General features: G+C 50.5%; 1 pseudogene; it reads left to right on the forward strand.

Annotated features, from left to right (window-relative positions):
• Positions 1 to 16,107, forward strand: part of LOC136355632 (uncharacterized) — a 31,736-nt pseudogene that overhangs the window by 3,734 nt on the left and 11,895 nt on the right.

A 16,107-nucleotide genomic window follows, 5' to 3' on the forward strand; every position in this document is an offset into this window, starting at 1 on the left:
CTATACAAGGTAGATATGATGTTGGAGCAAGACCCATTTCACACAAGTACATGCTAGATTTGAATGGGGAGTTGGAGTGGAACACATATGTGGATATAGTGTTGGGCTCCTAATTCAAGTCGCTTGAGGTGGTTGCTTCGAAGCTTGATCGTACTAACTGCAGAGATGATTCTTTTGACCTCAATCGCACACTGTTTTATGATGAACCAAACTATGAAGCATTTGATGATGAAGGAGCTATGAAAAGTCAGTCGGTTAAGTCTTTGACAGTTGAGGAAGTCATAGAATCTCAAGGGATGGGGGTTGATGTTAACATGCAAAAGAAGAAAGCAGTTGATGCAAATGAGGGAAGGAATCAGGAATCTGATAGGGTGGAGATAAATGTGGAGTTGCAGAAGGAGGAAGCAGTTGAAGCGAATAAGGCAAGGAGGCTTGAATCTGAAGGGGTGGAGGTAAATGTGGAATTGCAGAAGGAGGAAGCAACAGAGGTGAATGAGGCAAGGAGTCAGGTAGTTCCGATAGTTGGAAATCATGTTGATGATGATAATGAAGTGGCAGATGGATCAATGGGGGGAGGTGGAGAAGAGCGTACAACGGATGCTCAATTAGCATCCTTGGTGCGGTTCTGTTTTCGAGACAAAATATATACTCGGAGGGAGTGTGAGGAGACTTTGTTGATGAATGGATTGAGTGTTGATTTGTTGCACCAACATTCAAAGGAGTATGATGACACACATGAGGAGGAGGGATATGAGGTTGAGTATGCCGTAGACTCAGATGACGATCATCTAGTAGCCAAGATGTCTCAGGAAGAAAGGGAGGTGTTTGAGAAATTAGTTGGACGCAATCCAGAGGTTGTTCAGTTCGAGGATGTTAGCGATTATGAGCTAGCAGTTGTTGATGGAGGAGTAACATACAATGGCATCATCGATGCAATGGGTGAGGAGCCAAAGAATGGTTTGGAATTTAAATCTCTTGAGCTATTACAGATATGGCTGCAGAGTTACTCGATCAGTGTGCATCGTCCATTCCATGTGAAGCACTCCAACGCTTCTAAAAAGTACACGGTGGCTTGCATCGAAGAATCATGCGAATGGCAGGTTCGTGCAAGGAAGACTAAGGATGGGAGGTGGAGAGTTACCGGTGTAGGCAAAGAGCACACATGTTGTAGTGCTGAGGCTTCTGGCAATCACTTGCAACTAACTTCTAAGTTCATCGGTAATAGGTTGCAACCATTTGTCCGAGCTGAGCCGACATTGACTCATGTTGCTATAGTTGAGGCTGTGGAGGCCATATGGCACTATCGTCCTTCGTACGGTAAAGCTTGGCGTGCAAAGCAGGTGGCCATGAAGAACATATGGGGAGATTGGGATGAGGCATATGTTCGGCTCCCAACGCTTCTAAATGCTATTAAGGCTAAGAACCCCACAATGCATTATGTTGTTGAGCCTCACCCAGAGAGGTCGAGGCCAGTGGATGGGGTAATGAGACGTGTATTTGGGCGTGCCGCATGGATCTTTCGGCCGGCATGGACTCTAGCTGGCATAGCTACAGATCCCGAGGATGTTGAGGAGATGAACGAGTATGACACCCACACTCGAGCAAGAGCGACGGTCAAGTACGGGCCTATACGTGACCGAGTGGTGAGTATTAAGGCTCAGAGTTGTTCATTTCACATTACACCTACATGTTCTCACAATATTAAATCCACTTGCAGACACGTGAGCTGATGAGGTCCGTGAACGACGTGGGTGTTGCCCTTGGCACACCCGCTGGGTCAGAGAATGAAGTTGGGATACTTCGGAGCGCACTTCAAGTAATTAACCAATTAGTTCAATCCATGAATCATTTCACTTGCCTCTAACTAATTTGTTTTGTTCTTGCAGAGGCTAAAACAACGAAGTCGGATGTTAGCGGCAAGACTTGGTTGTAGGTCCACAGACGCAGTTGACCCACAACCAAGACTAATGTGGACACAGGCCGGAGAAACAAGTCAACAAAGAGCTGAAGAGGAAGGGGAGGAAGAATATGATGAAGGGGAAGAAGAAGATGGACAGAGTGACGAAGAGGAAGAGGAACAACCCGAAGAAATCGGGTCATCTCAGCTTGCAGGTGCCCCGCAGCCATCGCAACCTTCCCAGGGTCGCCCGCAAAGAAAGAGGGCACCGGTGGACCGGTACACACCTTCCACTAGTGGCCGGAGAGGTCGGCACTAGTGGATTACTTTGTACTTAACACTCTAGGCAGCGTTAGACTTATATCAAACTCTAGATGATGGTTGATGGATGTGTTGAACTCTATATTTTGTGATGGTTGATGGATGTGATGAACTCTAAATACAGTGATGGTTGATGGATGTTCTGTTGCTGTGATGTGTTAAATATTGTGTGGCTGTCAATTTTGTGATGCTAAATACTCTATATTTTGTGATGCTGTCAATTTCTGTGTGGCTGGCTGTGCTTTGCCAGCCACTGCTAGACCTTAGTGCCAAATAGAATGGCGCTGAGATTGTACAGGTCAGCGCCAGAACAATTGGCGCTGAGGTGCACAACAGCAGCGCCAATCCATTTGGCGCTGAGCTGCAGCTCACCCGGCGACTCAGCATCCCTCGGGTGGCAATCTCAGCGCCAAATCGGCTAGCACTGAGATGGCCGACCTCAGCGCCAGGTTCTTTGGCGCTGAGATGCGGCTCAGAATCCCTCGGGTGGCAATCTCAGCGCCAAATCAGATGGCGCTGAGATGGCCAACCTCAGTGCCAGTATGTTTGGCGCGGAGATTCAGCCCCCCCCCCCAAACGTCAGCAGACGGCGGTACACCGAAGGAAACGGCCGTCACGTACTCAGCGCCGATGCGGTCGGCGCTGAGGTGTTCAAGCTCAGCGCCATCGACCCTGGCGTTGAGGTCGGGGTCCAGATCTGGTGATAGTTTTTGCCAGGGACCAAATTTACAAATAGTTTTCAAAAAGGGTCAAATTGTCAAATTTTCGGGACTAATTTGTAGCTGCACGCTACACAGGTTCCCACGCGCTATAATCGGCATGCAACTAGTACTAGCGATAGAAAACACTTTCAGCGGGCCGGTGTCACGCCCAGAAATTTCCGAATAGAATTTCAAGCAGAATGTGCATTAAATTCCCCGTCCAGGACCAGCCGGGGTACACAAGCGACAATGTTGACATTCAGATCCACGTCTTACAAACATCATAAAAGTTTACACAAATGCAGCAGAAGAGAAGAAAGGCAACAGGAGCTAAGCCTTGACTAAAACTGCAGCGGGAACACCACTCCACAGGCATCCTTGACGGCACGGACGAAGCCTACTCCTCGGAGAAACCTTCATCTGACACAACCTCGAACTCTGGGGTTGGGAAAAGTAGAGCAAGACTGAGTACTACCCACTGTACTCAGCAAGTCATACCGGAATAGGGATATGATGCAAGGAATTATCAAAGAAGAGCTAGAGTGGTTCATTTGCATAAAGCGAGCATTTATAAACAGAAGTTGAAAGATTAAACAGTTGTAATAATTAATTAATATTAACTATCCACTGTCCAACGCTGACCCACGTTGCGACAGGCCCAACCATCCACCTAAACTATCCAATTTCAAAAGATTACACTAGGGTGAGACTAATCACGGTGAATCTGGTTGACCGCCCATAACCGCGGGCACGGCTATTCGAATAATTTTACTCTGATCAGAGGTGTACAACTGTACCCACAAGACACAGCCCCACGACACGTTTCCGTGCGCCGACATGCCACCACGACATATCGGAAAGAGGCCGTGACAGGACCCTTCACATAACCCCCTCTAGCCAAGCACACCACACCTCAGGTTTCACCCCCGTCCCCAGAGGGCAACGGGCAGTCCCCTCTCGTGCCTAGGTGAATCCGGAAGCGACAGAGGCCGTCGCAGGGCCCGCCCCGCTCCATCACGCCCACCCTTGCCTGGATGCGTCGACTAGAGGAGAGCTACACTACAGGCCCAGCCGTTGCCCACGCTGGCTTGTGGTAAGTACGATAAGTTCTTCCAGGGCATCCCGCGAACCGGTCCTTAACTGTCATGGGTGCGTCCAGCAAACCATGCACCCACAGCCCACCATGTGATTTATTTTAATTAACCAACACCAAAGCGGTGTCACTAATCCAACAAAACCATTAGAACCAATAGTCTAAACATTAATAGGATTTTCCCCAATGTGAACTAGTTGAACTAAGCATGGCTAAGCAATCCCTAGTCCTAACTCTAATCATGTTAGCACCCCAAGTTGACAAAGAAACAAGGTACAACAATAGCATGGCTATGACAATAGGTAAACAACCCATAGTATCATTATAAAACAATGCAATATTTGAAAGAAAACAATAGAGCATTTGCAATATAGGATCAACATGTTCAAGTGACAAGCATGACTTGCCTTGCTCTGCTGCTGGAGGAACCTTGACGACTATTTCGAAGTACACCGGAGCGTCGGAGGAACCGGAATCTAGCGACATACAAGGCAAACATTGCAAAAAGGCTATAAGACTACTGAAACAGAGAACAAAACCATTTTTAATGGATTCTACACATTTTTCTAGATTTACTGAGACTTGAATGGGCTTAAACGGAGCTCGGATGAATTAGTTATGAATTTTAGAAGATTCACTGTGTTTATTACTATACAAGAAAAACCTTAAATCATTTATTGCGCAATATATTCCAGGGCTGACGTCATCAAGGCGGGGCGCGGCGCCGGCAAGCGGGACCCGCATGGCAGTGACTCGGGGAGGGCGGTCCACGGCGGATCGGGTCCACGGACCGGGGAGGAGCGGCGCACCACGCGGCGGCCACGCGACGGCCGAACCGATGGCCCCGATCTACCCAAGGGTAGATCGGACGGCGGCGGGAGCTCGCGGCCGGTGCGCGCGGGCACGGCGCAAACCGGCCCGGCGGCCATGGCGCGCGACGGCGCGGCGCGCATGTGTCACGTCCTGATAAATTCATCCCGAATTAAAAATCATTTTCCAAAAGGAATAATAGAATTAATTAAAATTCGAAAAGAAATTGGCAAACACTAAAATACGTACAAGAAAAATTCAAATGTGGCCCGGAGAATTTTTGTTAAATTCTCCTTGGTCTAAAAAGAGCCCTCAAATTTTAGTGGAATTTTCAGAGCACAAATAATAATTATTAAGAAATAAACAAAGTTAAAAAGGTTTTATAAAAAGAAAAGCCCTAAAAAGTCCTTTTTCCCCCCTTCCCCCTCTTGGGCCGACTCGGCCCAGCTCCCTCCCTCCCTCTCCTCTCCCCCGCGGCCCATCGGCCTCCTCCCCGCGCGCGCGCCGCTGACGGGCGGGCCCGCCTGCCACCCTCGCTGACGGGTGGGGCCCACCTGTCATCCCTGTCCTCCCGCCGCTCCCGCTGCCTCGCCCGTGCCCTAGCGCCGCCGCCGCCGCGAATCCCGCCGCCTCCCGCCGTCCCCGCGCGCATTAAAGTGGGGGGAATTATTCCCCGTGATCCCCTCTCCCTTTCCCCCTATTTTTCCCTCTCTCTCTCCCTCGGATTCGTTTGGAATCACTCCCGCAAACTTCGCCAGCGTCATTGATGGAGCCCGAGATCGCCGCGCCGGTTTCCTTCCCCTCCGGCCGCCCTCTCTCACTCCCAACACTATATAATCGCTCCCCGTGCCTCCCTCCTCCGTTTCCGCCGTTCGCCGCTCGCTCTCCCCGTCGGAATCGAGCTCGCGCCGTCGTCCTCTCTCTCCGCCGTCGCCGCCAAGCTTCGGTCCGCCGCCGTCGTCGCCCCGGTCCTCCTCCCGCTTCGGCATCGCCTCCTTCGGCTTCGCCGCGTCCCCGTCGACCTCGTCCACCCCTTCGTTTCGCCCGCCGACCGCCGGAACGCCGCCGTCCTCGTCGACCCGAGCCGCGCCGCCGCCTCTCTCCGCTTCGGTCGCCGTTTCCGTCGTCGCCGTCGACCCGGGGTGAGCCGAGGACCGCCATCTCGCTTCCTCCTTCCCTCCCCTCTCTCGGGCGCCGCTCCGTCGCGCCGGAGGTCGCCGCCGGCGACCATCGGGGCGCGGGCGCGCCGCCTCCCGTCGGCCGTGCCGGCGAGGCCGCCTTCGGGCGCGCCCCGCGGCTGCCATGTGGGGCCCGGCCGTCAGCCGCCCGCGCCCTCGGGTGCGGCTGACGCGTGGGACCCACGGCGCCGGCCAGCGCAAGCCGCGTGCGCCCGGTCCACCGTGGACCGAGAGGCTGCCGCGTGGGCCCCACTCCCGTGGACCCGGTCCGCGCGCCCCTCCCCTCGGCTGACGCAATAAATCCGATTTTAAATTAAAATTTAAATGAAGAAATTCGTAAATATCCATTTAAAGAGCATATAAACTTCAAATGGCCATATCTTGGCCATTTGAACTCGGAATTGGACCGTTCAAGTCTCTAATTTTTCCTTAAGAAGTCAAGAACCCATTTTTGTGCTTTGTTTCTGCTTGTTATATGGGGTTTAGTAGAGTAAAAGCCTTTTCTTTTCCGTCGGTCGTGTAGACGCTGCAGCTTCGGAAGATCCGCTCTTCGTGGAAGTTGAAGCCGACGTTTGGGAAAGCGAGCAAGGCAAGTCACATCATCCTTGAACATATTGAATCCCAGTTTATAAAATTATGTTGATTTAAATTATTGCATTATCGCTTTATTTAAATTCCCGCGTTATCACTGTTTTATCTAGCCATGCCTATTTACCTTTGTTATGACCTTATTATTGTTATTGTTATTATTTCCTTGTTCACCCTAGAGTAAACAAAACCCCAACTAGTGGACACTCTACTCATGGCACCACTAGTTTAATTTTAGGTAGATGCTTCGCAATTTAATTAGGTAACATTAGGTGGTTTTACAACTCTAGACTTTGGGAATATTCATATCACCTGGACACTATGGAATGGTTTGGTTATTGTGGATTTGGCTTCACACCGCTCCTTCTATTCAAAATCCCCAAATTGGTTTTAGGCTGGGCTCGAGGTGCGTGGTTGGGTTTTGCTAGTCGTACCTCGGGTACTATAAGGATTAAGCTCGGGCCTCTGTTGCAAAGCACTACCGTACTTCCACATGTCTAGTGGGTAAGGCTTAGTTTGTGGCTCAGTCTGGTTATAAACAAAAGTACACGGATTGGAGATGGATGAAGTCGGGGGTCGATGGACATTCTCCAGGGCAAATGAAGGCTACACGAGCTGCGGCCCGGTAGTCGAGATGTCATGGCACAGGGCTGGTGTCCTGCTGCTAGGGGGCTCAATCCTGTCTGCCTGTCCCGGGGGTTCCGGCCGTAGGTGGGGTTGGGTCGGTACTCTTGTCTATGGCTAGGATGGGTTGGAAACTATGTCACGTCTTCCGTCCGTATACCGTGGTGGTATGTGGCACGTGGTTACACGTGAGGAAGATGTGTCTTGTGGGTAAAGATGTACACCTCTGATCAGAGTATAATCTATTCGAATAGCCGCGCCCTCGGTTATGGGCAAGCCGAGCAATGTACCCAAGTCAGTGTTTTAATTCTTAAAATTTGCTTAACAACTAAAATGTGGAATGGTTGGCCTGGGTTGGCTTGGGACGAGCTGGGACCCAGGGTCGGGTTGCCAGTTCGGTCTGAATCATCGTAGGCCTTGGGTTAAGGCAGGTTCGTGTGGGTTCACGGCCTTGATTAATAATACTGTGTAGCTCTAGGATCGTCTTTATAAAATGGCTTTGGGCAACTAAGTGACTTTTAAATGCTGTTTACTGCAAAACTTAACCCCTATATTATTATCCCCTTGTACTCCCTTGCATTAATTATGCATCTCCGGTGTGGCTTGCTGAGTACTGTGGTTGTACTCATTCTTGCTCTATCTTTCTCCCCCCTTCAGTAAGAGAAGCTTTGGAGAAGATGTCTTAGGTGGAGTCCTGGCTTATACCCCAGTTGAGCGCCTGTGAAGATGGAGCCGTAGGCCCGCTAGTCCGCTGCTGTTTATTTTTGATTGTCAGGCCTGAAGCGCCTTTGTAATAATGTAAATATTATCGATATAATAAAGATGTGTCTTTTATATCATGTTTGTGTGGTGTACCCCGGCTTTTCCTGGGACGGGGATTAATACACTAGCGTTCGGGAAAAGGCAATTTTCCCGGTCGCGACAAGCTGGTATCAGAGCCATCTCGACTGTAGGATAAGCCAAGTGGATAAAACCTAAGGACATATTTTATAAATAAAACTATTTGCGAAAGTTCCTCTTTTTCTCCTTCCCCTAATGCTATTTGCAAAAGGTATACCCTTTTCTTCCTTCTTCAAATTTCAACTAGTACTAGTTGGTTAGTTTTGCGAAGAAGAAGATGTCGCCAATTGTTCGCCGAAGGTCCGGAAGACCGCAGGGTCCGCTAGCGAAGTGGAGGAAGCAGTGAAGCCAGCTGTGAAGGAGTGAAGATCTTGGGAACCCGTCGCAGAACATAAGCCACCCTCTAGTGTTTCGTTTGTCGTGTGTTTCCTTGCTTGTGTGTGTAGTGTGTGGTTTGCATCGGTGGGTTGTGATGTAACCATGCTAGGTTGTTTGCTTAATCAACTTGCAGAATAAGTGAAACAAACAACACAACAACAAAAAGAGTTAGTTCCTTTAAGGTCCTGTCTCTAGTTCTGGTCTATTCTTTCCTAGCTTGTTTCCTCTCTCACCTCAATCCCTGTAACAGATGTTTAACAGAGAAAAAGGAAAGAATGTCAGCGGGTATGCCTCAAGTAACTCAAGTTTTCAACTCAATCCACCACTGGCCTCAAGAGAGTTAACAAGGGCACACCCTTGGTCCATTCCGAGCATGCTGCTTGGTTCACAGCTACCATTGGTTGGAAGTCAAGACCAAAATCAGTATGTGTTTGATCGAACATTTGCCACCCAGGTCAATGAGCTTCCAATGCCAGAAGAGGATGTCCCCTTTTGTCATGATTGTAGAGAACAAGGACACTATGCCCTGAATTGTCCATGGGTATATGTCAAAGAAGCCCCTTCCTTTGGTTTAGCAGGGCAGACATCGCTAAACCAGCCTCCTCACACCAAGTCAAGCTTGCAGCCTAGTGTGCAAAGTAGAGAGCCCAATGGAGAGAATCCATGGAATCCCGGGAAATGCTTTCCTCCTAGCCTTTCGTATCACGTGGGGTCACGTACTAAGCAAGCCAAAGTCAAGAAGAGTAAGAATCAGAAGAGAAAAGCACCGATGCGAACTGAAGAAGAAGTACGTAAGATGACTATTACCAGCACCGAATGGCCTCCAGCAGGGATAACTATTCCTAGACGTCAAAGAGGAAATACCTTTCGAGGTGCCCGACAGTTGACCCAGCACCTTCTAAGCCATGGTGGCAGAGTATCTGATAGTGAAGGGTCAGATCAAGTCTCCTCGGATGATGAAGATGAGTCTCCCCGACATGTCGGCGAGGAAGAGATGGAATCAAAGGCATGCACCCGTTGCGGAGAAATTGGACACATTGCTAGCATGTGTCTCACACTCTGCCCTCATTGTGAAGAAGACCATCCACCAGGGGAGTGTCCCACCCGCAAGGTCACATGTTTTCTGTGCGAAGGTACAAACCATGTGCCCAAGGATTGCCAACTTAGTGTGTTGTTGACCAAGACCGCAGAAATCCAACGAACAACTCTACGGTTGTCTCATCAGCTAGTCAGCTCCAACAGCAACATCGACGATATCATCCACAACACCAATGCTCCTCCTGCTGCACCTGACTCTGCAATAAATCATAGCAATAATACCTTCAGCACCAACCATTCTCTGCACCGACAGCCTCAGCAAAGAATTGTCGTTGATGGAAGAAGTTGTGTCTCTCCCCGACCTACTCTAGGCCGAGCAAAGGGCAATCAACCTCAGGAGGGCGATACGAAGCAGAAGACCATTATCCGCTTCAACTAGCAATCAGAAGGAAGCTTCTCCTGTGAATGATAGCAATATGCAGTAATAACACATCATCACAGAACCAATCCAGGATGCAGTCACTAGAACAATACCAGCTATATCTCTCCAGAATCAAAATGAGTAGCCACGTTTGTGGTTTTCCGTTTGCTACTTATCATTGTGTAATCGAAAGTTTGCAGCAATCATGTAATAAATAAATATATTCATGATTTTAAACAATGAGCTTGTTATGTTTATGGAAGATTCATGTTGAGGATGCAATGTACCGATGTTAAGCACCTTCCCTTTTTGTTTAAGGCAGGGCCTTGTATTCGTGTACTAAGGAAGACATGTGTAATAAAAACAAGTTCTATGAGGATTCTTTTGGAAGATGCTGATATGGGATTATGTGTATAATTGTTTGCTGGCAAAGGAGACCTAGGGTCTCATTTCAGAGGAACTATGTTCCAACCTCGAGTTAATAACCAACCTGTTGATGGAAAAGAAAACCAATTAAAACTGTGTTGGGTTAAAAAGCCAATGAGACAGTAGTTGGGGATAGGAGTTTGGATACGCCTTTTACAGATCAAGATAAGGATTGTTGGATGAAACCCATAAGGGTACCCGCCATGCCTCTACATTGATAAGTTCGGATATACCTGCAAACAGTTAAGAAGATCCAGGAGACATCAATATTTGAGAACATAGTAGTCGATGGTTGGTAATTAGTCTATCAGGTATCAGAAAAGGGTCAAAGGTGATATGGCAGAAGAACAATTTGGATGCTCCCCATCTCGAGGAAGCACTAAAGATGATCATCGGCAATTAAACCCTAGTGGCATAGATACAGATAGCAAGCAATGTATTTCCTTGAAGGTAGTCAGTGCAGCTTTTTGACGAACCACATCAAGGTTTCACTGAAAGGCAGCAAGCCAAAGGACCTCATCGTCCCCAGAAGCGTCCGCAATCCACATTAAAGAATACCACCTGTTAGAGATAAGCCGAAAGATGATTGATAAAAGAGATTGGCAAAGATGTTCTCTAGCAGGAAAGAAGTAGGCCGAAAGGTGATTGATAAAGGATAAACAGAAACATGCTCTGCATCGCTCAAGGAAGACCCCTGATAGTAATTGCCCCGCAACAGTCACCTGGTCATTGAGCATGATGAAGTAAGCAAGACGACCTAGGTAAAAGTGTTTCTTTGAAGGCAAGGAATGAAATCTTTAACTCGGTATCAGATGCTACACGGAGTGAAAAGTGCAAGCACCGGTTACCAGGCAATGCCATGTCTTGGGAGATGATCCAATAGGAAAGAACACATCAAGGATAAAGGTGTAAAGGAATACGTTGAATGCTAACTGAGGACAACCTGAAGATAATAGTGGGAAATAAACTGAATGTAAAGAAAGTGAATCCGAGCTGCTTGTTCGTGGGAGCTATTCCCAGTTATGAACCAAGTGATATGTTCGAAGATAGTCTACTGAGGTCAGACAACGAAGCTTCAGATTTGGCAGGATAACGATCAAACAATAAGAAGTCCAGCAGTAAAGCCGTTTGGGAAGACGTCAAAGCATGTCAAGTGGGATAAGTTGGTTCGGTTGAGAAACATAATTCAAAGGCAAAGTTATCGACCCTCGCATGGAATAGCAGAAGTAGCTAGCACCCGGAGAGCAGGAAAGCTAATATGATGCAGTTAGTGACAAGTTGTCAAACATGGTATGCTGGATAAGCGTGATATCATAGTCCAAAGCATTCAGTGGTAAGTTAGAAGTAAATGACAAGCATGATATTCTCATGATGACAAGCATGGTATCCTAGTAATGACGAGCTGATCTCGACGCATGACATGAAGTGGGTAATTTGTATGAGGTTGACTCCGAAGATATGAATCATGAGAAGTTCTGGAACGGAAGCATCATTAAACTACCGCAACCTAGTCTGAGTCAGCTAAAAGGTGCACCCTGGTTCAAGTCAGGTGAATAGAAGATTCCATCCGCAACAGGAGGTCAAGCCAAGCAGTTCCGAGTCGTGAAGTTTTGCTGAAAGTTTGTGAAGACGGAGCGGAAGAAGTCAAACAAGAAGAGAAGACCACCCAACCTATCTTCTTGCTAGCCTCCTCGAATCTCGGGGACGAGATTCTTGTAAGGGGGGTGGATTTGTCACGTCCTGATAAATTCATCCCGAATTAAAAATCATTTTCCAAAAGGAATAATAGAATTAATTAAAATTCGAAAAGAAATTGGCAAACACTAAAATACGTACAAGAAAAATTCAAATGTGGCCCGGAGAATTTTTGTTAAATTCTCCTTGGTCTAAAAAGAGCCCTCAAATTTTAGTGGAATTTTCAGAGCACAAATAATAATTATTAAGAAATAAACAAAGTTAAAAAGGTTTTATAAAAAGAAAAGCCCTAAAAAGTCCTTTTTCCCCCCTTCCCCCTCTTGGGCCGGCTCGGCCCAGCTCCCTCCCTCCCTCTCCTCTCCCCCGCGGCCCATCGGCCTCCTCCCCGCGCGCGCGCCGCTGACGGGCGGGCCCGCCTGCCACCCTCGCTGACGGGTGGGGCCCACCTGTCATCCCTGTCCTCCCGCCGCTCCCGCCGCCTCGCCCGTGCCCTAGCGCCGCCGCCGCCGCGAATCCCGCCACCTCCCGCCGTCCCCGCGCGCATTAAAGTGGGGGGAATTATTCCCCGTGATCCCCTCTCCCTTTCCCCCCATTTTTCCCTCTCTCTCTCCCTCGGATTCGTTTGGAATCACTCCCGCAAACTTCGCCGGCGTCATTGATGGAGCCCGAGATCGCCGCGCCGGTTTCCTTCCCCTCCGGCCGCCCTCTCTCACTCCCAACACTATATAATCGCTCCCCGTGCCTCCCTCCTCCGTTTCCGCCGTTCGCCGCTCGCTCTCCCCGTCGGAATCGAGCTCGCGCCGTCGTCCTCTCTCTCCGCCGTCGCCGCCAAGCTTCGGTCCGCCGCCGTCGTCGCCCCGGTCCTCCTCCCGCTTCGGCATCGCCTCCTTCGGCTTCGCCGCGTCCCCGTCGACCTCGTCCACCCCTTCGTTTCGCCCGCCGACCGCCGGAACGCCGCCGTCCTCGTCGACCCGAGCCGCGCCGCCGCCTCTCTCCGCTTCGGTCGCCGTTTCCGTCGTCGCCGTCGACCCGGGGTGAGCCGAGGACCGCCATCTCGCTTCCTCCTTCCCTCCCCTCTCTCGGGCGCCGCTCCGTCGCGCCGGAGGTCGCCGCCGGCGACCATCGGGGCGCGGGCGCGCCGCCTCCCGTCGGCCGTGCCGGCGAGGCCGCCTTCGGGCGCGCCCCGCGGCTGCCATGTGGGGCCCGGCCGTCAGCCGCCCGCGCCCTCGGGTGCGGCTGACGCGTGGGACCCACGGCGCCGGCCAGCGCAAGCCGCGTGCGCCCGGTCCACCGTGGACCGAGAGGCTGCCGCGTGGGCCCCACTCCCGTGGACCCGGTCCGCGCGCCCCTCCCCTCGGCTGACGCAATAAATCCGATTTTAAATTAAAATTTAAATGAAGAAATTCGTAAATATCCATTTAAAGAGCATATAAACTTCAAATGGCCATATCTTGGCCATTTGAACTCGGAATTGGACCGTTCAAGTCTCTAATTTTTCCTTAAGAAGTCAAGAACCCATTTTTGTGCTTTGTTTCTGCTTGTTATATGGGGTTTAGTAGAGTAAAAGCCTTTTCTTTTCCGTCGGTCGTGTAGACGCTGCAGCTTCGGAAGATCCGCTCTTCGTGGAAGTTGAAGCCGACGTTTGGGAAAGCGAGCAAGGCAAGTCACATCATCCTTGAACATATTGAATCCCAGTTTATAAAATTATGTTGATTTAAATTATTGCATTATCGCTTTATTTAAATTCCTGCGTTATCACTGTTTTATCTAGCCATGCCTATTTACCTTTGTTATGACCTTATTATTGTTATTGTTATTATTTCCTTGTTCACCCTAGAGTAAACAAAACCCCAACTAGTGGACACTCTACTCATGGCACCACTAGTTTAATTTTAGGTAGATGCTTCGCAATTTAATTAGGTAACATTAGGTGGTTTTACAACTCTAGACTTTGGGAATATTCATATCACCTGGACACTATGGAATGGTTTGGTTATTGTGGATTTGGCTTCACACCGCTCCTTCTATTCAAAATCCCCAAATTGGTTTTAGGCTGGGCTCGAGGTGCGTGGTTGGGTTTTGCTAGTCGTACCTCGGGTACTATAAGGATTAAGCTCGGGCCTCTGTTGCAAAGCACTACCGTACTTCCACATGTCTAGTGGGTAAGGCTTAGTTTGTGGCTCAGTCTGGTTATAAACAAAAGTACACGGATTGGAGATGGATGAAGTCGGGGGTCGATGGACATTCTCCAGGGCAAATGAAGGCTACACGAGCTGCGGCCCGGTAGTCGAGATGTCATGGCACAGGGCTGGTGTCCTGCTGCTAGGGGGCTCAATCCTGTCTGCCTGTCCCGGGGGTTCCGGCCGTAGGTGGGGTTGGGTCGGTACTCTTGTCTATGGCTAGGATGGGTTGGAAACTATGTCACGTCTTCCGTCCGTATACCGTGGTGGTATGTGGCACGTGGTTACACGTGAGGAAGATGTGTCTTGTGGGTAAAGATGTACACCTCTGATCAGAGTATAATCTATTCGAATAGCCGCGCCCTCGGTTATGGGCAAGCCGAGCAATGTACCCAAGTCAGTGTTTTAATTCTTAAAATTTGCTTAACAACTAAAATGTGGAATGGTTGGCCTGGGTTGGCTTGGGACGAGCTGGGACCCAGGGTCGGGTTGCCAGTTCGGTCTGAATCATCGTAGGCCTTGGGTTAAGGCAGGTTCGTGTGGGTTCACGGCCTTGATTAATAATACTGTGTAGCTCTAGGATCGTCTTTATAAAATGGCTTTGGGCAACTAAGTGACTTTTAAATGCTGTTTACTGCAAAACTTAACCCCTATATTATTATCCCCTTGTACTCCCTTGCATTAATTATGCATCTCCGGTGTGGCTTGCTGAGTACTGTGGTTGTACTCATTCTTGCTCTATCTTTCTCCCCCCTTCAGTAAGAGAAGCTTTGGAGAAGATGTCTTAGGTGGAGTCCTGGCTTATACCCCAGTTGAGCGCCTGTGAAGATGGAGCCGTAGGCCCGCTAGTCCGCTGCTGTTTATTTTTGATTGTCAGGCCTGAAGCGCCTTTGTAATAATGTAAATATTATCGATATAATAAAGATGTGTCTTTTATATCATGTTTGTGTGGTGTACCCCGGCTTTTCCTGGGACGGGGATTAATACACTAGCGTTCGGGAAAAGGCAATTTTCCCGGTCGCGACAGCATGCGGCAGCGGCGCAAGACGGCGGCCGACGGCGACCGACCGGCGGCGGAGAGCGGCGGCGTCGCGGCGAAGCGGCAGCTACGCGGCTAAGCGGCGGCGCGACGGCTAAACAGTGCGGGAGAGAGAGAGAAAGAGGAGGAGAGACCTCACCGACAACGATCGACGACGGCGAGCGACGGAGAACGATGGCGACGGTGGGACGAGCTCCGGAACCTCCTAACGAACAAAAGGAGAGGGGTTAGAGGGAGAGAGGAGAGTGCGAGAGGGCGAGGGCGCCGGCGCACGACGGGGATGGGGCTCCGGCGGCGAACATTGACGGAGGAGGGGTGGACGAGGTGGACCTCGGCCGCGCGAACCCAACGGCGGCGACGGCGCGGTGCGGCGGCGAGTGTAGCGGCGGCTAGAGGCGGCCGGAGTAGCGGGAGAGGCGGCGGCGGATGGGCGCACGGCGCGGGAGCAATGGAGGGCACGGGAGAGAGCGGTGGAAAAAGAAAAAAGGTGGAGGGGAGTGCGGGCATGCTTTATAGGGGCTCGGGAGAGACGGACGTGGCCGAGGCGAGCCCGATTTCGCCGGCAACGTGGGAGGTTGGAGGTGGGGGAGAGAGAGAAAGAGCGGCGGGATTCAAAATTTGAATCCCGGCCATCTCGGTTGAGGGCGCGGCAAGAGAGAGAGGGGGAGTGGGTGCGGGAGGCGCGGCGCACGCACGGGCATGGCCGACGTGGACCGGAGGAGGCGGGGTGCGGCGGTTTCAGCGGCGATGGCGACGTGGGCGGGCGGCCGGAGGTTGGGGAAGGGCCCGACAGGTGGGCCCCACCTGTCGGCGACCCCGGGGAGAGGAGGGAGGCGGCCGGCCTGGCTGGGCCTCGGCCTGCGGCCGGCCCAGCAGGG

Source organism: Oryza sativa, chromosome 3 (genome assembly GCF_034140825.1).
Source record: "Oryza sativa Japonica Group chromosome 3, ASM3414082v1".
NCBI classification, from domain to species: domain Eukaryota; kingdom Viridiplantae; phylum Streptophyta; class Magnoliopsida; order Poales; family Poaceae; genus Oryza; species Oryza sativa.